At 50.0% G+C, this 27,989-nt stretch overlaps 7 long non-coding RNA genes across 22 annotated transcripts in view; all 7 read left to right on the top strand.

Moving 5' to 3' along the window:
* The first annotated feature begins 2,946 nt into the window (after positions 1 to 2,946).
* Positions 2,947 to 3,930, top strand: LOC109204610 (uncharacterized). 2 transcript variants are annotated; one of them, XR_002064129.2, is made up of 4 exons: positions 2,947 to 3,080; positions 3,409 to 3,473; positions 3,573 to 3,723; positions 3,818 to 3,930. It is a non-coding gene; the product is annotated as an uncharacterized LOC109204610 (long non-coding RNA). The 2 variants fall into 2 exon arrangements; XR_002064128.2 differs by having other exon boundaries at positions 3,409 to 3,723.
* A 2,094-nt stretch (positions 3,931 to 6,024) lies between these two features.
* LOC109204611 (uncharacterized) lies at positions 6,025 to 6,997 on the top strand. 2 transcript variants are annotated; one of them, XR_003222379.1, is made up of 4 exons: positions 6,025 to 6,145; positions 6,475 to 6,540; positions 6,640 to 6,790; positions 6,885 to 6,997. It is a non-coding gene; the product is annotated as an uncharacterized LOC109204611 (long non-coding RNA). The 2 variants fall into 2 exon arrangements; XR_003222378.1 differs by having other exon boundaries at positions 6,475 to 6,790.
* Positions 6,998 to 8,085: 1,088 nt separating this feature from the next.
* The window catches only part of LOC109204606 (uncharacterized), a 53,526-nt gene continuing 33,622 nt past the window's right edge, over positions 8,086 to 27,989 (top strand). The window contains exons 1-6 of the long non-coding RNA XR_003222369.1: positions 8,086 to 8,204; positions 8,530 to 8,845; positions 8,940 to 9,229; positions 9,559 to 9,624; positions 9,724 to 9,874; positions 9,968 to 10,257. This is a non-coding gene — a long non-coding RNA (uncharacterized LOC109204606). The remainder of the gene's footprint in view (positions 8,205 to 8,529; positions 8,846 to 8,939; positions 9,230 to 9,558; positions 9,625 to 9,723; positions 9,875 to 9,967; positions 10,258 to 27,989) is intronic.
* On the top strand, positions 17,865 to 19,709 carry LOC109204615 (uncharacterized). 3 transcript variants are annotated; one of them, XR_003222396.1, is made up of 4 exons: positions 17,865 to 18,127; positions 18,451 to 18,766; positions 18,861 to 19,124; positions 19,629 to 19,709. It is a non-coding gene; the product is annotated as an uncharacterized LOC109204615 (long non-coding RNA). The 3 variants fall into 3 exon arrangements; XR_003222395.1 differs by having other exon boundaries at positions 19,611 to 19,709; XR_002064137.2 differs by having other exon boundaries at positions 19,447 to 19,709.
* LOC109204613 (uncharacterized) lies at positions 19,728 to 24,699 on the top strand. 9 transcript variants are annotated; one of them, XR_003222382.1, is made up of 11 exons: positions 19,728 to 19,760; positions 19,855 to 20,118; positions 20,442 to 20,756; positions 20,851 to 21,114; positions 21,605 to 21,755; positions 21,850 to 22,113; positions 22,601 to 22,751; positions 22,846 to 23,109; positions 23,598 to 23,748; positions 23,843 to 24,105; positions 24,430 to 24,699. It is a non-coding gene; the product is annotated as an uncharacterized LOC109204613 (long non-coding RNA). The 9 variants fall into 9 exon arrangements; XR_003222388.1 differs by having other exon boundaries at positions 20,624 to 21,114; XR_003222386.1 differs by having other exon boundaries at positions 20,606 to 21,114.
* Positions 24,710 to 26,689, top strand: LOC112848313 (uncharacterized). 4 transcript variants are annotated; one of them, XR_003222392.1, is made up of 4 exons: positions 24,710 to 24,744; positions 24,839 to 25,102; positions 25,589 to 26,097; positions 26,585 to 26,689. It is a non-coding gene; the product is annotated as an uncharacterized LOC112848313 (long non-coding RNA). The 4 variants fall into 4 exon arrangements; XR_003222393.1 differs by having other exon boundaries at positions 24,724 to 25,102; positions 25,607 to 26,097; XR_003222391.1 differs by having other exon boundaries at positions 24,724 to 25,102.
* On the top strand, positions 26,700 to 27,682 carry LOC112848315 (uncharacterized). The gene is made up of 3 exons (XR_003222397.1): positions 26,700 to 26,734; positions 26,829 to 27,092; positions 27,578 to 27,682. It is a non-coding gene; the product is annotated as an uncharacterized LOC112848315 (long non-coding RNA).

Raw genomic sequence — 27,989 nt, 5'->3', positions numbered from 1 at the left:
GTCCTGGTGACCCTCCACCTGTTTCACAGGTGGGTGCAGCCTGATCTATCTACTGAAAGTCTAGACAGACCAGACCAGCTCAACCACACAGACACTTCCTACCTGATCTGAAGACAAAAGCAGAGTATGCAATATGTGGGACAAACACACACACACACTCACAGATCAGGGGAAAGAGACAGAAGAAATGGCAAAAGAGAATATCTCACACACACACACACACAACAGAGGGGGAAGAGATAGAGAAATTGGCAAATGTGAGATCATGCTAAGCAGCTTGAACTGAAAGTGACTGGAAATGTTTACGTTTGATCAGCCACCCATCCATTCCTGCTGTGTTTCTTTTCAGTGTCACAGGGGAACTCGAGCCTATCCCAGCTATCTTAGGGCGAGAAGCAGGGTACACCCTCCACAGGTCACCAGTCTGTTGCAGAGCTAACACATAGACACAGAAAACCATTCGCACTGTGGGCGATTTAGACTTTTCAACTAACCTCTGCACTAACTGCAGGTCGTTGGACTGTGGCAGGAAGCCGGAGTACAAGGAAAGAACCCACGCAAAAACAGGAAGAACATGCAAACTCCACACAGAACCACGGTAGAGCTAACTCAAGACCTTCTCCTGTGCGGTAAGGTGCTAACACTGTGCGCCCGCATGTGAGCAACCGTCTCGCAGAAATTTGAACAAGTTCAATGACTTTCTTTCAAGCTGCTTACATTACATTGACTTATGTTTTACACAATCTCAGAAGAGGAGAGCCACTGAGGGAACGCCTTCCGCCCTTCCGACGCTCCACCGTGACTCCACTTCTGAGAGGAATTGCCTACAGATCAAGCATGGAGTGTGCCTGAATGGACATACAGAACTCCAAGGTTCGGCCCGGTGTTGAGGTTTTCCCAAAGGTGAGGGCCGGCGGGCGTGCCTCACAGCCCTCCGCCTCTGGGAGTGGCCCATTTCTACTAAGGAGGCAAGAGGTGGCCAGGAGTCTGTCAGCGAGTTCTGCATGTCCTGGTGACCCTCCACCTGTTTCACAGGTGGGTGCAGCCTGATCTATCTACTGAAAGTCTAGACAGACCAGACCAGCTCAACCACACAGACACTTCTACCTGATCTGAAGACAAAGCAGAGTATGCAATATGTGGGACAAACACACACACACCACACACTCACAGATCAGGGGAAAGAGACAGAAGAAATGGCAAAAGAGAGAATATCTCACACCACACACCACACACACACCACAACAGAGAGGGAAGAGATAGAGAAATTGGCAAATGTGAGATCATGCTAAGCAGCTGAACTGAAAGTGACTGGAAATGTTTACGTTTGATCAGCCACCCATCCATTCTCTGCTGTGTTCTTTTCAGTGTCACAGGGGAACTCGAGCCTATCCCAGCTATCTTAGGGCGAGAAGCAGGGTACACCCTCCACAGGTCACCAGTCTGTTGCAGAGCTAACACATAGACACAGAAAACCATTCGCACCTGTGGGCGATTTAGACTTTTCAACTAACCTCTTGCCACTAACTGCAGGTCGTTGGACTGTGGCAGGAAGCCGGAGTACAAGGAAAGAACCCACGCAAAAACAGGAAGAACATGCAAACTCCACACAGAACCACGGTAGAGCTGAACTCAAGACCTTCTTCCTGTGCGGTAACGGTGCTAACCACTGTGCCGCCCGCGTGTGAGCAACCGTCTCGCAGAAATTTGAACAAGTTCAATGACTTTCTTTTCAAGCTGCTTACATTACATTGACTTATGTTTTTACACAATCTCAGAAGAGGAGAGCCACTGAGGAACGCCTTCCGCCCTTCCGACGCCTCCACCGTGACTCCATTCTTAGAGGAATTGCCTACAGATCAAGCATGGAGTGTGCCTGAATGGACATACAGAACTCCAAGGTTCGGCCCGGTGTTGAGGGTTTTCCCAAGGTGAGGGCCGCGGGCGGTGCCTCACAGCCCTCCGCCTCTGGAGTGGCCCATACTAAGGAGGCAAGAGGTGGCCAGGAGTCTGTCAGCGAGTTCTGCATGTCCTGGTGACCCTCCACCTGTTTCACAGGTGGGTGCAGCCTGATCTATCTACTGAAAGTCTAGACAGACCAGACCAGCTCAACCACACAGACACTTCCTACCTGATCTGAAGACAAGCAGAGTATGCAATATGTGGGACAAACACACACACACACTCACAGATCAGGGGAAAGAGACAGAAGAAATGGCAAAAGAGAGAATATCTCACACACCACACACCACACACACCAACAGAGAGGGAAGAGATAGAGAAATTGGCAAATGTGAGATCATGCTAAGCAGCTTGAACTGAAAGTGACTGGAAATGTTTACGTTTGATCAGCCACCCTCCACTCTCTGCTGTGTTTCTTTTTCAGTGTCACAGGGGAACTCGAGCCTATCCCAGCTATCTTAGGGCGAGAAGCAGGGTACACCCTCCACAGGTCACCAGTCTGTTGCAGAGCTAACACATAGACACAGAAAACCATTCGCACCTGTGGGCGATTTAGACTTTTCAACTAACCTCTTGCCACTAACTGCAGGTCGTTGGACTGTGGCAGGAAGCCGGAGTACAAGGAAAGAACCACGCAAAAACAGGAAGAACATGCAACTCCACACAGAACCACGGTAGAGCTAAACTCAAGACCTTCTTCCTGTGCGGTAACGGTGCTAACCACTGTGCCGCCCGCATGTGAGCAACCGTCTCGCAGAAATTTGAACAAGTTCAATGACTTTCTTTTCAAGCTGCTTACATTACATTGACTTATGTTTTTACACAATCTCAGAAGAGGAGAGCCACTGAGGGAACGCCTTCCGCCCTTCCGACGCCTCCACCGTGACTCCACTTCTGAGAGGAATTGCCTACAGATCAAGCATGGAGTGTGCCTGAATGGACATACAGAACTCCAAGGTTCGGCCGGTGTTGAGGGTTTCCCACGTGAGGGCCCGGCGGGCGGTGCCTCACAGCCCTCCGCCTCTGGGAGTGGCCCATTTCTACTAAGGAGGCAAGAGGTGGCCAGGAGTCTGTCAGCGAGTTCTGCATGTCCTGGTGACCCTCCACCTGTTTCACAGGTGGGTGCAGCCTGATCTATCTACTGAAAGTCTAGACAGACCAGACCAGCTCAACCACACAGACACTTCCTACCTGATCTGAAGACAAGCAGAGTATGCAATATGTGGGACAAACACACACACACACACTCACAGATCAGGGGAAAGAGACAGAAGAAATGGCAAAAGAGAGAATATCTCACACACCACACACACACACCACAACAGAGAGGGAAGAGATAGAGAAATTGGCAAATGTGAGATCATGCTAAGCAGCTTGAACTGAAAGTGACTGGAAATGTTACGTTTGATCAGCCACCCTCCATTCTCTGCTGTGTTTCTTTTTCAGTGTCACAGGGGAACTCGAGCCTATCCAGCTATCTTAGGGCGAGAAGCAGGGTACACCCTCCACAGGTCACCAGTCTGTTGCAGAGCTAACACATAGACACAGAAAACCATTCGCACCTGTGGGCGATTTAGACTTTTCAACTAACCTCTTGCCACTAACTGCAGGTCGTTGGACTGTGGCAGGAAGCCGGAGTACAAGGAAAGAACCCACGCAAAAACAGGAAGAACATGCAAACTCCACACAGAACCACGGTAGAGCTAAACTCAAGACCTTCTTCCTGTGCGGTAACGGTGCTAACCACTGTGCCGCCCGCATGTGAGCAACCGTCTCGCAGAAATTTGAACAAGTTCAATGACTTTCTTTTCAAGCTGCTTACATTACATTGACTTATGTTTTTACACAATCTCAGAAGAGGAGAGCCACTGAGGGAACGCCTTCCGCCCTTCCGACGCCTCCACCGTGACTCCACTTCTGAGAGGAATTGCCTACAGATCAAGCATGGAGTGTGCCTGAATGGACATACAGAACTCCAAGGTTCGGCCCGGTGTTGAGGGTTTTCCCAAAGGTGAGGGCCCGGCGGGCGGTGCCTCACAGCCCTCCGCCTCTGGGAGTGGCCCATTTCTACTAAGGAGGCAAGAGGTGGCCAGGAGTCTGTCAGCGAGTTCTGCATGTCTGGTGACCCTCCACCTGTTTCACAGGTGGGTGCAGCCTGATCTATCTACTGAAAGTCTAGACAGACCAGACCAGCTCAACCACACAGACACTTCCTACCTGATCTGAAGACAAAAGCAGAGTATGCAATATGTGGACAAACACACACACACACTCACAGATCAGGGGAAAGAGACAGAAGAAATGGCAAAAGAGAGAATATCTCACACACACACACACACACAACAGAGAGGGAAGAGATAGAGAAATTGGCAAATGTGAGATCATGCTAAGCAGCTTGAACTGAAAGTGACTGGAAATGTTTACGTTGATCAGCCACCCATCCATTCTCTGCTGTGTTTCTTTTCAGTGTCACAGGGGAACTCGAGCCTATCCCAGCTATCTTAGGGCGAGAAGCAGGGTACACCCTCCACAGGTCACCAGTCTGTTGCAGAGCTAACACATAGACACAGAAAACCATTCGCACCTGTGGGCGATTTACACTTTCAACTAACCTCTTGCCACTAACTGCAGGTCGTTGGACTGTGGCAGGAAGCCGGAGTACAAGGAAAGAACCCACGCAAAAACAGGAAAACATGCAAACTCCACACAGAACCACGGTAGAGCTAACTCAAGACCTTCTTCCTGTGCGGTAACGGTGCTAACCACTGTGCGCCCGCATGTGAGCAACCGTCTCGCAGAAATTTGAACAAGTTCAATGACTTTCTTTTCAAGCTGCTTACATTACATTGACTTATGTTTTTACACAATCTCAGAAGAGGAGAGCCACTGAGGGAACGCCTTCCGCCTTCCGACGCCTCCACCGTGACTCCACTTCTGAGAGGAATTGCCTACAGATCAAGCATGGAGTGTGCCTGAATGGACATACAGAACTCCAAGGTTCGGCCCGGTGTTGAGGGTTTTCCCAAAGGTGAGGGCCCGGCGGGCGGTGCCTCACAGCCCTCCGCCTCTGGGAGTGGCCCATTTCTACTAAGGAGGCAAGAGGTGGCCAGGAGTCTGTCAGCGAGTTCTGCATGTCCTGGTGACCCTCCACCTGTTTCACAGGTGGGTGCAGCCTGATCTATCTACTGAAAGTCTAGACAGACCAGACCAGCTCAACCACACAGACACTTCCTACCTGATCTGAAGACAAAAGCAGAGTATGCAATATGTGGGACAAACACACACACACACTCACAGATCAGGGGAAAGAGACAGAAGAAATGGCAAAAGACAGAATATCTCACACACACACACAACAGAGGGGGAAGAGATAGAGAAATTGGCAAATGTGAGATCATGCTAAGCAGCTTGAACTGAAAGTGACTGGAAATGTTTACGTTTGATCAGCCACCCATCCATTCTCTGCTGTGTTTCTTTTTCAGTGTCACAGGGGAACTCGAGCCTATCCCAGCTATCTTAGGGCGAGAAGCAGGGTACACCCTCCACAGGTCACCAGTCTGTTGCAGAGCTAACACATAGACACAGAAAACCATTCGCACCTGTGGGCGATTTAGACTTTTCAACTAACCTCTTGCCACTAACTGCAGGTCGTTGGACTGTGGCAGGAAGCCGGAGTACAAGGAAAGAACCCACGCAAAAACAGGAAGAACATGCAAACTCCACACAGAACCACGGTAGAGCTAAACTCAAGACCTTCTTCCTGTGCGGTAACGGTGCTAACCACTGTGCCGCCCGCATGTGAGCAACCGTCTCGCAGAAATTTGAACAAGTTCAATGACTTTCTTTTCAAGCTGCTTACATTACATTGACTTATGTTTTTACACAATCTCAGAAGAGGAGAGCCACTGAGGGAACGCCTTCCGCCCTTCCGACGCCTCCACCGTGACTCCACTTCTGAGAGGAATTGCCTACAGATCAAGCATGGAGTGTGCCTGAATGGACATACAGAACTCCAAGGTTCGGCCCGGTGTTGAGGGTTTTCCCAAAGGTGAGGGCCGGCATGGGCGGTGCCTCACAGCCCTCCGCCTCTGGGAGTGGCCCATTTCTACTAAGGAGGCAAGAGGTGGCCAGGAGTCTGTCAGCGAGTTCTGCATGTCCTGGTGACCCTCCACCTGTTTCACAGGTGGGTGCAGCCTGATCTATCTACTGAAAGTCTAGACAGACCAGACCAGCTCAACCACACAGACACTTCCTACCTGATCTGAAGACAAAAGCAGAGTATGCAATATGTGGGACAAACACACACACACACTCACAGATCAGGGGAAAGAGACAGAAGAAATGGCAAAAGACAGAATATCTCACACACACACACACACAACAGAGGGGGAAGAGATAGAGAAATTGGCAAATGTGAGATCATGCTAAGCAGCTTGAACTGAAAGTGACTGGAAATGTTTACGTTTGATCAGCCACCCGTAGTATCCATTCTCTGCTGTGTTTCTTTTTCAGTGTCACAGGGGAACTCGAGCCTATCCCAGCTATCTTAGGGCGAGAAGCAGGGTACACCCTCCACAGGTCACCAGTCTGTTGCAGAGCTAACACATAGACACAGAAAACCATTCGCACCTGTGGGCGATTTAGACTTTTCAACTAACCTCTTGCCACTAACTGCAGGTCGTTGGACTGTGGCAGGAAGCCGGAGTACAAGGAAAGAACCCACGCAAAAACAGGAAGAACATGCAAACTCCACACAGAACCACGGTAGAGCTAAACTCAAGACCTTCTTCCTGTGCGGTAACGGTGCTAACCACTGTGCCGCCCGCATGTGAGCAACCGTCTCGCAGAAATTTGAACAAGTTCAATGACTTTCTTTTCAAGCTGCTTACATTACATTGACTTATGTTTTTACACAATCTCAGAAGAGGAGAGCCACTGAGGGAACGCCTTCCGCCCTTCCGACGCCTCCACCGTGACTCCACTTCTGAGAGGAATTGCCTACAGATCAAGCATGGAGTGTGCCTGAATGGACATACAGAACTCCAAGGTTCGGCCCGGTGTGAGGGTTTTCCCAAAGGTGAGGGCCGGCGGGCGGTGCCTCACAGCCCTCCGCCTCTGGAGTGTCCCATACTAAGGAGGCAAGAGGTGGCCAGGAGTCTGTCAGCGAGTTCTGCATGTCCTGGTGACCCTCCACCTGTTTCACAGGTGGGTGCAGCCTGATCTATCTACTGAAAGTCTAGACAGACCAGACCAGCTCAACCACACAGACACTTCCTACCTGATCTGAAGACAAAAGCAGAGTATGCAATATGTGGGACAAACACACACACACACACACACTCACAGATCAGGGGAAAGAGACAGAAGAAATGGCAAAAGAGAGAATATCTCACACACACACACACACACACAACGTGACCCTCCAGAGGGGAAGAGATAGAGAAATTGGCAATGTGAGATCATGCTAAGCAGCTTGAACTGAAAGTGACTGGAAATGTTTACGTTTGATCAGCCACCCATCCATTCTCTGCTGTGTTTCTTTTTCAGTGTCACAGGGGAACTCGAGCCTATCCCAGCTATCTTAGGGCGAGAAGCAGGGTACACCCTCCACAGGTCACCAGTCTGTTGCAGAGCTAACACATAGACACAGAAAACCATTCGCACCTGTGGGCGATTTAGACTTTTCAACTAACCTCTTGCCACTAACTGCAGGTCGTTGGACTGTGGCAGGAAGCCGGAGTACAAGGAAAGAACCCACGCAAAACAGGAAGAACATGCAAACTCCACACAGAACACGGTAGAGCTAACTCAAGACCTTCTTCCTGTGCGGTAACGGTGCTAACCACTGTGCCGCCCGCATGTGAGCAACCGTCTCGCAGAAATTTGAACAAGTTCAATGACTTTCTTTTCAAGCTGCTTACATTACATTGACTTATGTTTTACACAATCTCAGAAGAGGAGAGCCACTGAGGGAACGCCTTCCGCCCTTCCGACGCCTCCACCGTGACTCCACTTCTGAGAGGAATTGCCTACAGATCAAGCATGGAGTGTGCCTGAATGGACATACAGAACTCCAAGGTTCGGCCCGGTGTTGAGGGTTTTCCCAAAGGTGAGGGCCCGGCGGGCGGTGCTCACAGCCCTCCGCCTCTGGGAGTGGCCCATTTCTACTAAGGAGGCAAGAGGTGGCCAGGAGTCTGTCAGCGAGTTCTGCATGTCCTGGTGACCCTCCACCTGTTTCACAGGTGGGTGCAGCCTGATCTATCTACTGAAAGTCTAGACAGACCAGACCAGCTCAACCACACAGACACTTCCTACCTGATCTGAAGACAAAAGCAGAGTATGCAATATGTGGGACAAACACACACACACACACTCACAGATCAGGGGAAAGAGACAGAAGAAATGGCAAAAGACAGAATATCTCACACACACACACACACAACAGAGGGGAAGAGATAGAGAAATTGGCAAATGTGAGATCATGCTAAGCAGCTTGAACTGAAAGTGACTGGAAATGTTTACGTTTGATCAGCCACCCATCCATTCTCTGCTGTGTTTCTTTTTCAGTGTCACAGGGGAACTCGAGCCTATCCCAGCTATCTTAGGGCGAGAAGCAGGGTACACCCTCCACAGGTCACCAGTCTGTTGCAGAGCTAACACATAGACACAGAAAACCATTCGCACCTGTGGGCGATTTAGACTTTTCAACTAACCTCTTGCCACTAACTGCAGGTCGTTGGACTGTGGCAGGAAGCCGGAGTACAAGGAAAGAACCCACGCAAAAACAGGAAGAACATGCAAACTCCACACAGAACCACGGTAGAGCTAAACTCAAGACCTTCTTCCTGTGCGGTAACGGTGCTAACCACTGTGCCGCCCGCATGTGAGCAACCGTCTCGCAGAAATTTGAACAAGTTCAATGACTTTCTTTTCAAGCTGCTTACATTACATTGACTTATGTTTTTACACAATCTCAGAAGAGGAGAGCCACTGAGGGAACGCCTTCCGCCCTTCCGACGCCTCCACCGTGACTCCACTTCTGAGAGGAATTGCCTACAGATCAAGCATGGAGTGTGCCTGAATGGACATACAGAACTCCAAGGTTCGGCCCGGTGTTGAGGGTTTTCCCAAAGGTGAGGGCCCGGCGGGCGGTGCCTCACAGCCCTCCGCCTCTGGGAGTGGCCCATTTCTACTAAGGAGGCAAGAGGTGGCCAGGAGTCTGTCAGCGAGTTCTGCATGTCCTGGTGACCCTCCACCTGTTTCACAGGTGGGTGCAGCCTGATCTATCTACTGAAAGTCTAGACAGACCAGACCAGCTCAACCACACAGACACTTCCTACCTGATCTGAAGACAAGCAGAGTATGCAATATGTGGGACAAACACACACACACACACTCACAGATCAGGGGAAAGAGACAGAAGAAATGGCAAAAGAGAGAATATCTCACACACACACCACACACACACAACAGAGAGGGAAGAGATAGAGAAATTGGCAAATGTGAGATCATGCTAAGCAGCTTGAACTGAAAGTGACTGGAAATGTTTACGTTTGATCAGCCACCCATCCATTCTCTGCTGTGTTTCTTTTTCAGTGTCACAGGGGAACTCGAGCCTATCCCAGCTATCTTAGGGCGAGAAGCAGGGTACACCCTCCACAGGTCACCAGTCTGTTGCAGAGCTAACACATAGACACAGAAAACCATTCGCACCTGTGGGCGATTTAGACTTTTCAACTAACCTCTTGCCACTAACTGCAGGTCGTTGGACTGTGGCAGGAAGCCGGAGTACAAGGAAAGAACCCACGCAAAAACAGGAAGAACATGCAAACTCCACACAGAACCACGGTAGAGCTGAACTCAAGACCTTCTTCCTGTGCGGTAACGGTGCTAACCACTGTGCCGCCCGCATGTGAGCAACCGTCTCGCAGAAATTTGAACAAGTTCAATGACTTTCTTTCAAGCTGCTTACATTACATTGACTTATGTTTTTACACAATCTCAGAAGAGGAGAGCCACTGAGGGAACGCCTTCCGCCCTTCCGACGCCTCCACCGTGACTCCACTTCTGAGAGGAATTGCCTACAGATCAAGCATGGAGTGTGCCTGAATGGACATACAGAACTCCAAGGTTCGGCCCGGTGTTGAGGGTTTTCCCAAAGGTGAGGGCCCGGCGGGCGGTGCCTCACAGCCCTCCGCCTCTGGGAGTGGCCCATTTCTACTAAGGAGGCAAGAGGTGGCCAGGAGTCTGTCAGCGAGTTCTGCATGTCCTGGTGACCCTCCACCTGTTTCACAGGTGGGTGCAGCCTGATCTATCTACTGAAAGTCTAGACAGACCAGACCAGCTCAACCACACAGACACTTCCTACCTGATCTGAAGACAAAAGCAGAGTATGCAATATGTGGGACAAACACACACACACACTCACAGATCAGGGGAAAGAGACAGAAGAAATGGCAAAAGACAGAATATCTCACACACACAACACACACAACAGGGGGAAGAGATAGAGAAATTGGCAAATGTGAGATCATGCTAAGCAGCTTGAACTGAAAGTGACTGGAATGTTTACGTTTGATCAGCCACCCATCCATTCTCTGCTTGTTTCTTTTTCAGTGTCACAGGGGAACTCGAGCCTATCCCAGCTATCTTAGGGCGAGAAGCAGGGTACACCCTCCACAGGTCACCAGTCTGTTGCAGAGCTAACACATAGACACAGAAAACCATTCGCACCTGTGGGCGATTTAGACTTTTCAACTAACCTCTTGCCACTAACTGCAGGTCGTTGGACTGTGGCAGGAAGCCGGAGTACAAGGAAAGAACCCACGCAAAAACAGGAAGAACATGCAAACTCCACACAGAACCACGGTAGAGCTGAACTCAAGACCTTCTTCCTGTGCGGTAACGGTGCTAACCACTGTGCCGCCCGTGTGAGCAACCGTCTCGCAGAAATTTGAACAAGTTCAATGACTTTCTTTTCAAGCTGCTTACATTACATTGACTTATGTTTTTACACAATCTCAGAAGAGGAGAGCCACTGAGGGAACGCCTTCCGCCCCGACGCCTCCACCGTGACTCCACTTCTGAGAGGAATTGCCTACAGATCAAGCATGGAGTGTGCCTGAATGGACATACAGAACTCCAAGGTTCGGCCCTGTTGAGGGTTTTCCCAAAGGTGAGGGCCCGGCGGGCGGTGCCTCACAGCCCTCCGCCTCTGGGAGTGGCCCATTTCTACTAAGGAAGCAAGTTCTGCATGTCCTGGTGACCCTCCACCTGTTTCACAGGTGGGTGCAGCCTGATCTATCTACTGAAAGTCTAGACAGACCAGACCAGCTCAACCACACAGACACTTCCTACCTGATCTGAAGACAAAAGCAGAGTATGCAATATGTGGGACAAACACACACACACACTCACAGATCAGGGGAAAGAGACAGAAGAAATGGCAAAAGACAGAATATCTCACACACACACACACAACAGAGGGGAAGAGATAGAGAAATTGGCAAATGTGAGATCATGCTAAGCAGCTTGAACTGAAAGTGACTGGAAATGTTAACGTTTGATCAGCCACCCTCCATTCTCTGCTGTGTTTCTTTTTCAGTGTCACAGGGGAACTCGAGCCTATCCCAGCTATCTTAGGGCGAGAAGCAGGGTACACCCTCCACAGGTCACCAGTCTGTTGCAGAGCTAACACATAGACACAGAAAACCATTCGCACCTGTGGGCGATTTAGACTTTCAACTAACCTCTTGCCACTAACTGCAGGTCGTTGGACTGTGGCAGGAAGCCGGAGTACAAGGAAAGAACCCACGCAAAACAGGGAAGAACATGCAAACTCCACACAGAACCACGGTAGAGCTAACTCAAGACCTTCTTCCGGTGCGGTAACGGTGCTAACCACTGTGCCGCCCGGTGTGAGCAACCGTCTCGCAGAAATTTGAACAAGTTCAATGACTTTCTTTTCAAGCTGCTTACATTACATTGACTTATGTTTTTACACAATCTCAGAAGAGGAGAGCCACTGAGGGAACGCCTTCCGCCCTTCCGACGCCTCCACCGTGACTCCATTCTGAAGGAATTCCCCACAGATCAAGCATGGAGTGTGCCTGAATGGACATACAGAACTCCAAGGTTCGGCCCGGTTGAGGGTTTTCCCAAAGGTGAGGCCCGGCGGGCGGTGCCTCACAGCCCTCCGCCTTGGGAGTGGCCCATTTCTACTAAGAGGCAGAGTGGCAGGATCTGTCAGCGAGTTCTGCTGTCCTGGTGACCCTCCACCTGTTTCACAGGTGGGTGCAGCCTGATCTATCTACTGAAAGTCTAGACAGACCAGACCAGCTCAACCACACAGACACTTCCTACCTGATCTGAAGACAAAAGCAGAGTATGCAATTTGGGACAAACACACCACACACACTCACAGATCAGGGAAAGAGACAGAAGAAATGGCAAAGTAGAATATCTCACACAAACACACAACAGAGGGGAAGAGTAGAAAATGGCAAATTGAGATCATGCTAAGCAGCTTGAACTGAAAGTGACTGGAATGTTTACGTTTGATCAGCCACCATCCATTCTCTGCTGTTTTCTTTTCAGGTCCAGGGGAACTCGAGCCTATCCCAGCTATCTAGGGCGAGAAGCAGGGTACACCCTCCACAGTCACCAGTCTGTTGCGAGCTAACACATAGACACAGAAAACCATTGCACCTTGGGCGATTTAGATTTTCAACTAACCTTTGCCACTAACTGCAGGTCGTTGGACTGTGGCAGGAAGCCGGAGTACAAGGAAGAACCCACGCAAAACGGAGAACATGCAAACTCCACACAGAACCACGGTAGAGCTGAACTCAAGACCTTCTTCCTGTGCGGTAACGGTGCTAACCACTGTGCCGCCCGTGTGAGCAACCGTCTCGCAGAAATTTGAACAAGTTCAATGACTTTCTTTTCAAGCTGCTTACATTACATTGACTTATGTTTTTACACAATCTCAGAAGAGGAGAGCCACTGAGGAACGCCTTCCGCCCTTCCGACGCCTCCACCGTGACTCCACTTCTGAGAGGAATTGCCTACAGATCAAGCATGGAGTGTGCCTGAATGGACATACAGAACTCCAAGGTTCGGCCCGTGTTGAGGGTTTTCCCAAAGGTGAGGGCCCGGCGGGCGGTGCCTCACAGCCCTCGCCTCTGGGAGTGGCCCATTTCTACTAAGGAGGCAAGAGGTGGCCAGGAGTCGTCCAGCGAGTGGTGACCCTCCACCTGTTTCATAGGTGGGTGCAGCCTGATCTATCTACTGAAAGTCTAGACAGACCAGACCAGCTCAACCACACAGACACTTCCTACCTGATCTGAAGACAAAAGCAGAGTATGCAATATGTGGGACAAACACACACACACACACACACTCACAGATCAGGGGAAAGAGACAGAAGAAATGGCAAAAGTGAGAATATCTCACACACACACACACACAACAGAGGGGAAGAGATAGAGAAATTGGCAAATGTGAGATCATGCTAAGCAGCTTGAACTGAAAGTGACTGGAATGTTTACGTTTGATCACCACCCATCCATTCTCTGCTGTTTTCTTTTTTCAGTGTCACAGGGGAACTCGAGCCTATCCCAGCTATCTTAGGGCGAGAAGCAGGGTACACCCTCCACAGGTCACCAGTCTGTTGCAGAGCTAACACATAGACACAGAGGAGAACCATTCGGCACCTGTGGGCGATTTAGACTTTTCAACTAACCTTTGCCACTAACTGCAGGTCGTTGGACTGTGGCAGGAAGCCGGAGTACAAGGAAAGAACCCACGCAAAACGGAAGAACATGCAACTCCACACAGAACACGGTAGAGCTGAACTCAGACCTTCTTCCTGTGCGGTAACGGTGCTACCACTGTGCCGCCCGCGTGTGAGCAACCGTCTCGCAGAAATTTGAACAAGTTCAATGACTTTCTTTTCAAGCTGCTTACATTACATTGACTTATGTTTTTACACAATCTCAGAAGAGGAGAGCCACTGAGGAACGCCTTCCGCCTCCGACGCCTCCACCGTGACTCCACTTCTGAGAGAATTGCCTACAGATCAGCATGGGTGTGCCTGAATGGACATACAGACTCCAAGTTCGGCCCGGTTGAGGTTTTCCCAAGGGAGGGCCCGGCGGGCGGTGCTCACAGCCTCCGCCTCTGGGAGTGGCCCATTTCTACTAAGGAAGGTCAGAGTCTGTCCGAGTTTGCATGTCTGGTGACCCTCCACGTTTCACAGGTGGGTGCAGCCTGATCTATCTACTGAAAGTCTAGACAGACCAGACCAGCTCAACCACACAGACACTTCCTACTGATTGAGACAAGCAGAGTATGCAATTGTGGACAAACACCACACCACACACTCACAGATCGGGGAAAGAGACAGAAGAAATGGCAAAGAAGAATATCTCCACACACACAACCACAACAGAGGGGGAAGAGATAGAGAAATGGCAAATATGAGATCATGCTAAGCAGCTTGAACTGAAAGTGACTGGGAATATTTACGTTTGATCAACCACCCATCCTTCTCTGCTCATTTTCTTTTCAGGTCTCAGGGGCTCGAGCCTATCCCAGCTATCTTAGGGGAGAGGCAGGGTACACTCTCACTGGTCACCAGTCTGTTGCAGGCTAACACATAGACACAGAAAAACCATTGCACCTATGGGCATTTAGATTTTCAATAGGCTATCCCACTAACTGCAGGTCGTTGGACTGTGGCAGGAAGCCGGAGTACAAGGAGAGAACCCACGCAAAACCGGGGAGAACATGCCAACTCCACACAGAACGATGGTAGAGCTGAACTCAGGACCTTCTTCCGGTTGCGGTAACGGTGCTAACCACTGTGCTGCCCTGGTGTGAGAACCGTCTCCCAGAAATTTGAACAAGTTCAATTACTTTCTTTTCAAGCTGCTTACACTACATTGACTTATGTTTTTACACAATCTCAGAAGAGGAGAGCCACTGAGGGAACGCCTTCCGCCCACCGACGCCTCCACCGTGACCTCCACTTCTGAGAGGAATTGCCTACAGATCAAGTACGGAGTGTGCCTGAATGGACATACAGAACTCCAAGGTTCGGCCCTGCGTTGAGGTTTTTCCCAAAGGGGAGGGCCCGGCGGGCGGTGCCTCACAGCCTCCGCCTGTGGGAGTGGCCCTTTTATAGGAAGCAAGTTCTGCATGTCCTGGTGACCTCCACCTGTTTCATAGGTGGGTGCAGCCTGATCTATCTAGTGAAAGTCTAGACAACCAGACCAGTCAACACACAGACACTTCCTACCCGATTGAGACAAGCAGAGTATGCATTTGTGGGACAACACACACACACACTCACAGACAGGGGAAAGAGACAGAGAAATGGCAAAAGTGGAATAATCTCACACAAAACACACAACAGAGGGGAAGAGGTAGAGAAAATGGCAATATGAGATCATGCTAAGCAGCTTGAACTGAAGTGACTGGAAATTTACGTTTGATCAACCACCCATCCATTCTCTGCTCATTTTCTTTACAGAGTCTCAGGGGAGCTCGAGCCTATCCAGCTACTTAGGGGAGAGCAGGGTACACTCTCGACTGGTCACCAGTCTGTTGCAGGCTAACACATAGACACAGAAAACCATTGGCACCTATGGGCAATTTAGATTTCCAATTAGCTATTTCCACTAACTGCAGGTCGTTGGACTGTGGCAGGAAGCCGGAGTACAAGGAGAGAACCCACGCAAACCGGGAGAACATGCCAACTCCACACAGAACGATGTAGAGCTGAACTCAGACCTTCTTCCGGTTGGGTAACGGTGCTAACCAGTGTGCTGCCCTGGTGTGAGTACCGTCTCCCAGAAATTTGAACAAGTTCAATTACTTTCTTTTCAAGCTGCTTACACTACATTGACTTATGTTTTACACAATCTCAGAAGAGGAGAGCACTGAGGAACGCCTTCCGCCCACCGACGCCTCCACCGTGACCTCCACTTCTGAGAGGAATTGCCTACAGATCAAGTACGGAGTGTGCCTGAATGGACATACAGAACTCCAAGTTCGGCCCTGCGTTGAGGGTTTTCCCAAAGGGGAGGGCCCGGCGGGCGGTGCCTCACAGCCCTCCGCCTGTGGAGTGGCCCTTTTACTAAGGAAGCAAGTTCTGCATGTCCTGGTGACCCTCCACCTGTTTCATAGGTGGGTGCAGCCTGATCTATCTAGTGAAAGTCTAGACAGACCAGACCAGCTCAACCACACAGACACTTCCTACCCGATTTGAGGACAAAAGCAGAGTATGCAATTTGTGGGACAAACACACACACACACTCACAGACCAGGGGAAAGAGACAGAAGAAATGGCAAAAGTGAGAATATCTCACACAAACACACAACAGAGGGGGAAGAGGTAGAGAAAATGGCAATATGAGATCATGCTAAGCAGCTTGAACTGAAAGTGACTGGAATATTACGTTTGATCAACCACCCATCCATTCTCTGCTCATTTTCTTTTACAGAGTCTCAGGGGAGCTCGAGCCTATCCCAGCTATCTTAGGGGAGAGGCAGGGTACACTCTCGACTGGTCACCAGTCTGTTGCAGGGCTAACACATAGACACAGAAAACCATTGGCACCTATGGGCAATTTAGATTTTCCAATTAGGCTATTTCCACTAACTGCAGGTCGTTGGACTGTGGCAGGAAGCCGGAGTACAAGGAGAGAACCCACGCAAAACCGGGGAGAACATGCCAACTCCACACAGAACGATGGTAGAGCTGAACTCAGGACCTTCTTCCGTTGGGTAACGGTGCTAACCAGTGTGCTGCCCTGGTGTGAGTAACCGTCTCCCAGAAATTGAACAAGTTCAATTACTTTCTTTTCAAGCTGCTACACTACATTGACTTATGTTTTTACACAATCTCAGAAGAGGAGAACCACTGAGGAACGCCTTCCGCCCACCGACGCCTCCACCGTGACCTCCACTTCTGAGAGGAATTGCCTACAGATCAAGTACGGAGTGTGCCTGAATGGACATACAGAACTCCAAGGTTCGGCCCTGCGTTGAGGGTTTTCCCAAAGGGGAGGGCCCGGCGGGCGGTGCCTCACAGCCCTCCGCCTGTGGGAGTGGCCCTTTCTACTAAGGAAGCAAGTTCTGCATGTCCTGGTGACCCTCCACCTGTTTCATAGGTGGGTGCAGCCTGATCTATCTAGTGAAAGTCTAGACAGACCAGACCAGCTCAACCACACAGACACTTCCTACCCGATTTGAGGACAAAAGCAGAGTATGCAATTTGTGGGACAAACACACACACACACACTCACAGACCAGGGGAAAGAGACAGAAGAAATGGCAAAAGTGAGAATATCTCACACAAACACACAACAGAGGGGGAAGAGGTAGAGAAAATGGCAAATATGAGATCATGCTAAGCAGCTTGAACTGAAAGTGACTGGGAATATTACGTTTGATCAACCACCCATCCATTCTCTGCTCATTTTCTTTTACAGAGTCTCAGGGGAGCTCGAGCCTATCCCAGCTATCTTAGGGGAACGGCAGGGTACACTCTCGACTGGTCACCAGTCTGTTGCAGGGCTAACACATAGACACAGAAAACCATTGGCACCTATGGGCAATTTAGATTTTCCAATTAGGCTATTTCCACTAACTGCAGGTCGTTGGACTGTGGCAGGAAGCCGGAGTACAAGGAGAGAACCCACGCAAAACCGGGGAGAACATGCCACTCCACACAGAACGATGGTAGAGCTGAACTCAGGACCTTCTTCCGTTGGGTAACGGTGCTAACCTGTGCTGCCCTGGTGTGAGTAACCGTCTCCCAGAAATTTGAACAAGTTCAATTACTTTCTTTTCAAGCTGCTTACACTACATTGACTTATGTTTTTACACAATCTCAGAAGAGGAGACCACTGAGGGAACGCCTTCCGCCCACCGACGCCTCCACCGTGACCTCCACTTCTGAGAGGAATTGCCTACAGATCAAGTACGGAGTGTGCCTGAATGGACATACAGAACTCCAAGGTTCGGCCCTGCGTTGAGGGTTTTCCCAAAGGGGAGGGCCCGGCGGGCGGTGCCTCACAGCCCTCCGCCTGTGGGAGTGGCCCTTTCTACTAAGGAAGCAAGTTCTGCATGTCCTGGTGACCCTCCACCTGTTTCATAGGTGGGTGCAGCCTGATCTATCTAGTGAAAGTCTAGACAGACCAGACCAGCTCAACCACACAGACACTTCCTACCCGATTTGAGGACAAAAGCAGAGTATGCAATTTGTGGGACTAACACACACACACACACACTCACAGACCAGGGAAAGAGACAGAAGAAATGGCAAAAGTGAGAATATCTCACACAAACACACAACAGAGGGGGAAGAGGTAGAGAAAATGGCAAATATGAGATCATGCTAAGCAGCTTGAACTGAAAGTGACTGGGAATATTTACGTTTGATCAACCACCCATCCATTCTCTGCTCATTTTCTTTTACAGAGTCTCAGGGGAGCTCGAGCCTATCCCAGCTATCTTAGGGGGAGAGGCAGGGTACACTCTCGACTGGTCACCAGTCTGTTGCAGGGCTAACACATAGACACAGAAAACCATTGGCACCTATGGGCAATTTAGATTTTCCAATTAGGCTATTTCCACTAACTGCAGGTCGTTGGACTGTGGCAGGAAGCCGGAGTACAAGGAGAGAACCCACGCAAAACCGGGGAGAACATGCCAGCTCCACACAGAACGATGGTAGAGCTGAACTCAGGACCTTCTTCCGTTTGGGTAACGGTGCTAACCAGTGTGCTGCCCTGGTGTGAGTAACCGTCTCCCAGAAATTTGAACAAGTTCAATTACTTTCTTTTCAAGCTGCTTACACTACATTGACTTATGTTTTTACACAATCTCAGAAGAGGAGAACCACTGAGGGAACGCCTTCCGCCCACCGACGCCTCCACCGTGACCTCCACTTCTGAGAGGAATTGCCTACAGATCAAGTACGGAGTGTGCCTGAATGGACATACAGAACTCCAAGGTTCGGCCCTGCGTTGAGGGTTTTCCCAAAGGGGAGGGCCCGGCGGGCGGTGCCTCACAGCCCTCCGCCTGTGGGAGTGGCCCTTTCTACTAAGGAAGCAAGTTCTGCATGTCCTGGTGACCCTCCACCTGTTTCATAGGTGGGTGCAGCCTGATCTATCTAGTGAAAGTCTAGACAGACCAGACCAGCTCAACCACACAGACACTTCCTACCCGATTTGAGGACAAAAGCAGAGTATGCAATTTGTGGGACAAACACACACACACACACTCACAGACCAGGGGAAAGAGACAGAAGAAATGGCAAAAGTGAGAATATCTCACACAAACACACAACAGAGGGGGAAGAGGTAGAGAAAATGGCAAATATGAGATCATGCTAAGCAGCTTGAACTGAAAGTGACTGGGAATATTTACGTTTGATCAACCACCCATCCATTCTCTGCTCATTTTCTTTTACAGAGTCTCAGGGGAGCTCGAGCCTATCCCAGCTATCTTAGGGGAACGGCAGGGTACACTCTCGACTGGTCACCAGTCTGTTGCAGGGCTAACACATAGACACAGAAAACCATTGGCACCTATGGGCAATTTAGATTTTCCAATTAGGCTATTTCCACTAACTGCAGGTCGTTGGACTGTGGCAGGAAGCCGGAGTACAAGGAGAGAACCCACGCAAAACCGGGGAGAACATGCCAGCTCCACACAGAACGATGGTAGAGCTGAACTCAGGACCTTCTTCCGTTGGGTAACGGTGCTAACCAGTGTGCTGCCCTGGTGTGAGTAACCGTCTCCCAGAAATTTGAACAAGTTCAATTACTTTCTTTTCAAGCTGCTTACACTACATTGACTTATGTTTTTACACAATCTCAGAAGAGGAGAACCACTGAGGGAACGCCTTCCGCCCACCGACGCCTCCACCGTGACCTCCACTTCTGAGAGGAATTGCCTACAGATCAAGTACGGAGTGTGCCTGAATGGACATACAGAACTCCAAGGTTCGGCCCTGCGTTGAGGGTTTTCCCAAAGGGGAGGGCCCGGCGGGCGGTGCCTCACAGCCCTCCGCCTGTGGGAGTGGCCCTTTCTACTAAGGAAGCAAGTTCTGCATGTCCTGGTGACCCTCCACCTGTTTCATAGGTGGGTGCAGCCTGATCTATCTAGTGAAAGTCTAGACAGACCAGACCAGCTCAACCACACAGACACTTCCTACCCGATTTGAGGACAAAAGCAGAGTATGCAATTTGTGGGACAAACACACACACACACACACTCACAGACCAGGGAAAGAGACAGAAGAAATGGCAAAAGTGAGAATATCTCACACAAACACACAACAGAGGGGGAAGAGGTAGAGAAAATGGCAAATATGAGATCATGCTAAGCAGCTTGAACTGAAAGTGACTGGGAATATTTACGTTTGATCAACCACCCATCCATTCTCTGCTCATTTTCTTTTACAGAGTCTCAGGGGAGCTCGAGCCTATCCCAGCTATCTTAGGGGAACGGCAGGGTACACTCTCGACTGGTCACCAGTCTGTTGCAGGGCTAACACATAGACACAGAAAACCATTGGCACCTATGGGCAATTTAGATTTTCCAATTAGGCTATTTCCACTAACTGCAGGTCGTTGGACTGTGGCAGGAAGCCGGAGTACAAGGAGAGAACCCACGCAAAACCGGGGAGAACATGCCAACTCCACACAGAACGATGGTAGAGCTGAACTCAGGACCTTCTTCCGGTTGGGTAACGGTGCTAACCTCTGTGCTGCCCTGGTGTGAGTAACCGTCTCCCAGAAATTTGAACAAGTTCAATTACTTTCTTTTCAAGCTGCTTACACTACATTGACTTATGTTTTTACACAATCTCAGAAGAGGAGAACCACTGAGGGAACGCCTTCCGCCCACCGACGCCTCCACCGTGACCTCCACTTCTGAGAGGAATTGCCTACAGATCAAGTACGGAGTGTGCCTGAATGGACATACAGAACTCCAAGGTTCGGCCCTGCGTTGAGGGTTTTCCCAAAGGGGAGGGCCCGGCGGGCGGTGCCTCACAGCCCTCCGCCTGTGGGAGTGGCCCTTTGTACTAAGGAAGCAAGTTCTGCATGTCCTGGTGACCCTCCACCTGTTTCATAGGTGGGTGCAGCCTGATCTATCTAGTGAAAGTCTAGACAGACCAGACCAGCTCAACCACACAGACACTTCCTACCCGATTTGAGGACAAAAGCAGAGTATGCAATTTGTGGGACTAACACACACACACACACACTCACAGACCAGGGGAAAGAGACAGAAGAAATGGCAAAAGTGAGAATATCTCACACAAACACACAACAGAGGGGGAAGAGGTAGAGAAAATGGCAAATATGAGATCATGCTAAGCAGCTTGAACTGAAAGTGACTGGGAATATTTACGTTTGATCAACCACCCATCCATTCTCTGCTCATTTTCTTTTACAGAGTCTCAGAGAACGCTCGAGCCTATCCCAGCTATCTTAGGGGGAGAGGCAGGGTACACTCTCGACTGGTCACCAGTCTGTTGCAGGGCTAACACATAGACACAGAAAACCATTGGCACCTATGGGCAATTTAGATTTTCCAATTAGGCTATTTCCACTAACTGCAGGTCGTTGGACTGTGGCAGGAAGCCGGAGTACAAGGAGAGAACCCACGCAAAACCGGGGAGAACATGCCAACTCCACACAGAACGATGGTAGAGCTGAACTCAGGACCTTCTTCCGGTTGGGTAACGGTGCTAACCTCTGTGCTGCCCTGGTGTGAGTAACCGTCTCCCAGAAATTTGAACAAGTTCAATTACTTTCTTTTCAAGCTGCTTACACTACATTGACTTATGTTTTTACACAATCTCAGAAGAGGAGAGCCACTGAGGGAACGCCTTCCGCCCACCGACGCCTCCACCGTGACCTCCACTTCTGAGAGGAATTGCCTACAGATCAAGTACGGAGTGTGCCTGAATGGACATACAGAACTCCAAGGTTCGGCCCTGCGTTGAGGGTTTTCCCAAAGGGGAGGGCCCGGCGGGCGGTGCCTCACAGCCCTCCGCCTGTGGGAGTGGCCCTTTGTACTAAGGAAGCAAGTTCTGCATGTCCTGGTGACCCTCCACCTGTTTCATAGGTGGGTGCAGCCTGATCTATCTAGTGAAAGTCTAGACAGACCAGACCAGCTCAACCACACAGACACTTCCTACCCGATTTGAGGAGAAAGCAGAGTATGCAATTTGTGGGACTAACACACACACACACACACTCACAGACCAGGGGAAAGAGACAGAAGAAATGGCAAAAGTGAGAATATCTCACACAAACACACAACAGAGGGGGAAGAGGTAGAGAAAATGGCAAATATGAGATCATGCTAAGCAGCTTGAACTGAAAGTGACTGGGAATATTTACGTTTGATCAACCACCCATCCATTCTCTGCTCATTTTCTTTTACAGAGTCTCAGGGGAGCTCGAGCCTATCCCAGCTATCTTAGGGGAGAGGCAGGGTACACTCTCGACTGGTCACCAGTCTGTTGCAGGGCTAACACATAGACACAGAAAACCATTGGCACCTATGGGCAATTTAGATTTTCCAATTAGGCTATTTCCACTAACTGCAGGTCGTTGGACTGTGGCAGGAAGCCGGAGTACAAGGAGAGAACCCACGCAAAACCGGGGAGAACATGCCAACTCCACACAGAACGATGGTAGAGCTGAACTCAGGACCTTCTTCCGTTTGGGTAACGGTGCTAACCAGTGTGCTGCCCTGGTGTGAGTAACCGTCTCCCAGAAATTTGAACAAGTTCAATTACTTTCTTTTCAAGCTGCTTACACTACATTGACTTATGTTTTTACACAATCTCAGAAGAGGAGAACCACTGAGGGAACGCCTTCCGCCCACCGACGCCTCCACCGTGACCTCCACTTCTGAGAGGAATTGCCTACAGATCAAGTACGGAGTGTGCCTGAATGGACATACAGAACTCCAAGGTTCGGCCCTGCGTTGAGGGTTTTCCCAAAGGGGAGGGCCCGGCGGGCGGTGCCTCACAGCCCTCCGCCTGTGGGAGTGGCCCTTTCTACTAAGGAAGCAAGTTCTGCATGTCCTGGTGACCCTCCACCTGTTTCATAGGTGGGTGCAGCCTGATCTATCTAGTGAAAGTCTAGACAGACCAGACCAGCTCAACCACACAGACACTTCCTACCCGATTTGAGGACAAAAGCAGAGTATGCAATTTGTGGGACAAACACACACACACACACACTCACAGACCAGGGGAAAGAGACAGAAGAAATGGCAAAAGTGAGAATATCTCACACAAACACACAACAGAGGGGGAAGAGGTAGAGAAAATGGCAAATATGAGATCATGCTAAGCAGCTTGAACTGAAAGTGACTGGGAATATTTACGTTTGATCAACCACCCATCCATTCTCTGCTCATTTTCTTTTACAGAGTCTCAGGGGAGCTCGAGCCTATCCCAGCTATCTTAGGGGAGAGGCAGGGTACACTCTCGACTGGTCACCAGTCTGTTGCAGGGCTAACACATAGACACAGAAAACCATTGGCACCTATGGGCAATTTAGATTTTCCAATTAGGCTATTTCCACTAACTGCAGGTCGTTGGACTGTGGCAGGAAGCCGGAGTACAAGGAGAGAACCCACGCAAAACCGGGGAGAACATGCCAGCTCCACACAGAACGATGGTAGAGCTGAACTCAGGACCTTCTTCCGGTTGGGTAACGGTGCTAACCTCTGTGCTGCCCTGGTGTGAGTAACCGTCTCCCAGAAATTTGAACAAGTTCAATTACTTTCTTTTCAAGCTGCTTACACTACATTGACTTATGTTTTTACACAATCTCAGAAGAGGAGAACCACTGAGGGAACGCCTTCCGCCACCGACGCCTCCACCGTGACCTCCACTTCTGAGAGGAATTGCCTACAGATCAAGTACGGAGTGTGCCTGAATGGACATACAGAACTCCAAGGTTCGGCCCTGCGTTGAGGGTTTTCCCAAAGGGGAGGGCCCGGCGGGCGGTGCCTCACAGCCCTCCGCCTGTGGGAGTGGCCCTTTCTACTAAGGAAGCAAGTTCTGCATGTCCTGGTGACCCTCCACCTGTTTCATAGGTGGGTGCAGCCTGATCTATCTAGTGAAAGTCTAGACAGACCAGACCAGCTCAACCACACAGACACTTCCTACCCGATTTGAGGACAAAAGCAGAGTATGCAATTTGTGGGACAAACACACACACACACACACTCACAGACCAGGGGAAAGAGACAGAAGAAATGGCAAAAGTGAGAATATCTCACACAAACACACAACAGAGGGGGAAGAGGTAGAGAAAATGGCAAATATGAGATCATGCTAAGCAGCTTGAACTGAAAGTGACTGGGAATATTTACGTTTGATCAACCACCCATCCATTCTCTGCTCATTTTCTTTTACAGAGTCTCAGGGGAGCTCGAGCCTATCCCAGCTATCTTAGGGGGAGAGGCAGGGTACACTCTCGACTGGTCACCAGTCTGTTGCAGGGCTAACACATAGACACAGAAAACCATTGGCACCTATGGGCAATTTAGATTTTCCAATTAGGCTATTTCCACTAACTGCAGGTCGTTGGACTGTGGCAGGAAGCCGGAGTACAAGGAGAGAACCCACGCAAAACCGGGGAGAACATGCCAACTCCACACAGAACGATGGTAGAGCTGAACTCAGGACCTTCTTCCGTTGGGTAACGGTGCTAACCTCTGTGCTGCCCTGGTGTGAGTAACCGTCTCCCAGAAATTTGAACAAGTTCAATTACTTTCTTTTCAAGCTGCTTACACTACATTGACTTATGTTTTTACACAATCTCAGAAGAGGAGAACCACTGAGGGAACGCCTTCCGCCCACCGACGCCTCCACCGTGACCTCCACTTCTGAGAGGAATTGCCTACAGATCAAGTACGGAGTGTGCCTGAATGGACATACAGAACTCCAAGGTTCGGCCCTGCGTTGAGGGTTTTCCCAAAGGGGAGGGCCCGGCGGGCGGTGCCTCACAGCCCTCCGCCTGTGGGAGTGGCCCTTTCTACTAAGGAAGCAAGTTCTGCATGTCCTGGTGACCCTCCACCTGTTTCATAGGTGGGTGCAGCCTGATCTATCTAGTGAAAGTCTAGACAGACCAGACCAGCTCAACCACACAGACACTTCCTACCCGATTTGAGGACAAAAGCAGAGTATGCAATTTGTGGGACAACACACACACACACACACTCACAGACCAGGGGAAAGAGACAGAAGAAATGGCAAAAGTGAGAATATCTCACACAAACACACAACAGAGGGGAAGAGGTAGAGAAAATGGCAAATATGAGATCATGCTAAGCAGCTTGAACTGAAAGTGACTGGGAATATTTACGTTTGATCAACCACCCATCCATTCTCTGCTCATTTTCTTTTACAGAGTCTCAGGGGAGCTCGAGCCTATCCCAGCTATCTTAGGGGAGAGGCAGGGTACACTCTCGACTGGTCACCAGTCTGTTGCAGGGCTAACACATAGACACAGAAAACCATTGGCACCTATGGGCAATTTAGATTTTCCAATTAGGCTATTTCCACTAACTGCAGGTCGTTGGACTGTGGCAGGAAGCCGGAGTACAAGGAGAGAACCCACGCAAAACCGGGGAGAACATGCCAACTCCACACAGAACGATGGTAGAGCTGAACTCAGGACCTTCTTCCGGTTGGGTAACGGTGCTAACCTCTGTGCTGCCCTGGTGTGAGTAACCGTCTCCCAGAAATTTGAACAAGTTCAATTACTTTCTTTTCAAGCTGCTTACACTACATTGACTTATGTTTTTACACAATCTCAGAAGAGGAGAACCACTGAGGGAACGCCTTCCGCCCACCGACGCCTCCACCGTGACCTCCACTTCTGAGAGGAATTGCCTACAGATCAAGTACGGAGTGTGCCTGAATGGACATACAGAACTCCAAGGTTCGGCCCTGCGTTGAGGGTTTTCCCAAAGGGGAGGGCCCGGCGGGCGGTGCCTCACAGCCCTCCGCCTGTGGGAGTGGCCCTTTCTACTAAGGAAGCAAGTTCTGCATGTCCTGGTGACCCTCCACCTGTTTCATAGGTGGGTGCAGCCTGATCTATCTAGTGAAAGTCTAGACAGACCAGACCAGCTCAACCACACAGACACTTCCTACCCGATTTGAGGACAAAAGCAGAGTATGCAATTTGTGGGACAACACACACACACACACACTCACAGACCAGGGGAAAGAGACAGAAGAAATGGCAAAAGTGAGAATATCTCACACAAACACACAACAGAGGGGGAAGAGGTAGAGAAAATGGCAAATATGAGATCATGCTAAGCAGCTTGAACTGAAAGTGACTGGGAATATTTACGTTTGATCAACCACCCATCCATTCTCTGCTCATTTTCTTTTACAGAGTCTCAGGGGAGCTCGAGCCTATCCCAGCTATCTTAGGGGAGAGGCAGGGTACACTCTCGACTGGTCACCAGTCTGTTGCAGGGCTAACACATAGACACAGAAAACCATTGGCACCTATGGGCAATTTAGATTTTCCAATTAGGCTATTTCCACTAACTGCAGGTCGTTGGACTGTGGCAGGAAGCCGGAGTACAAGGAGAGAACCCACGCAAAACCGGGGAGAACATGCCAACTCCACACAGAACGATGGTAGAGCTGAACTCAGGACCTTCTTCCGTTGGGTAACGGTGCTAACCTCTGTGCTGCCCTGGTGTGAGTAACCGTCTCCCAGAAATTTGAACAAGTTCAATTACTTTCTTTTCAAGCTGCTTACACTACATTGACTTATGTTTTTACACAATCTCAGAAGAGGAGAACCACTGAGGGAACGCCTTCCGCCCACCGACGCCTCCACCGTGACCTCCACTTCTGAGAGGAATTGCCTACAGATCAAGTACGGAGTGTGCCTGAATGGACATACAGAACTCCAAGGTTCGGCCCTGCGTTGAGGGTTTTCCCAAAGGGGAGGGCCCGGCGGGCGGTGCCTCACAGCCCTCCGCCTGTGGGAGTGGCCCTTTCTACTAAGGAAGCAAGTTCTGCATGTCCTGGTGACCCTCCACCTGTTTCATAGGTGGGTGCAGCCTGATCTATCTAGTGAAAGTCTAGACAGACCAGACCAGCTCAACCACACAGACACTTCCTACCCGATTTGAGGACAAAAGCAGAGTATGCAATTTGTGGGACAAACACACACACACACACTCACAGACCAGGGGAAAGAGACAGAAGAAATGGCAAAAGTGAGAATATCTCACACAAACACACAACAGAGGGGGAAGAGGTAGAGAAAATGGCAAATATGAGATCATGCTAAGCAGCTTGAACTGAAAGTGACTGGGAATATTTACGTTTGATCAACCACCCATCCATTCTCTGCTCATTTTCTTTACAGAGTCTCAGGGGAGCTCGAGCCTATCCCAGCTATCTTAGGGGAGAGGCAGGGTACACTCTCGACTGGTCACCAGTCTGTTGCAGGGCTAACACATAGACACAGAAAACCATTGGCACCTATGGGCAATTTAGATTTTCCAATTAGGCTATTTCCACTAACTGCAGGTCGTTGGACTGTGGCAGGAAGCCGGAGTACAAGGAGAGAACCCACGCAAAACCGGGGAGAACATGCCAACTCCACACAGAACGATGGTAGAGCTGAACTCAGGACCTTCTTCCGTTGGGTAACGGTGCTAACCTCTGTGCTGCCCTGGTGTGAGTAACCGTCTCCCAGAAATTTGAACAAGTTCAATTACTTTCTTTTCAAGCTGCTTACACTACATTGACTTATGTTTTTACACAATCTCAGAAGAGGAGAACCACTGAGGGAACGCCTTCCGCCCACCGACGCCTCCACCGTGACCTCCACTTCTGAGAGGAATTGCCTACAGATCAAGTACGGAGTGTGCCTGAATGGACATACAGAACTCCAAGGTTCGGCCCTGCGTTGAGGGTTTTCCCAAAGGGGAGGGCCCGG

Source organism: Oreochromis niloticus, linkage group LG12 (genome assembly GCF_001858045.2).
Source record: "Oreochromis niloticus isolate F11D_XX linkage group LG12, O_niloticus_UMD_NMBU, whole genome shotgun sequence".
NCBI lineage: Eukaryota > Metazoa > Chordata > Actinopteri > Cichliformes > Cichlidae > Oreochromis > Oreochromis niloticus.
This window is presented reverse-complemented; position numbering and strand designations above follow the sequence as displayed.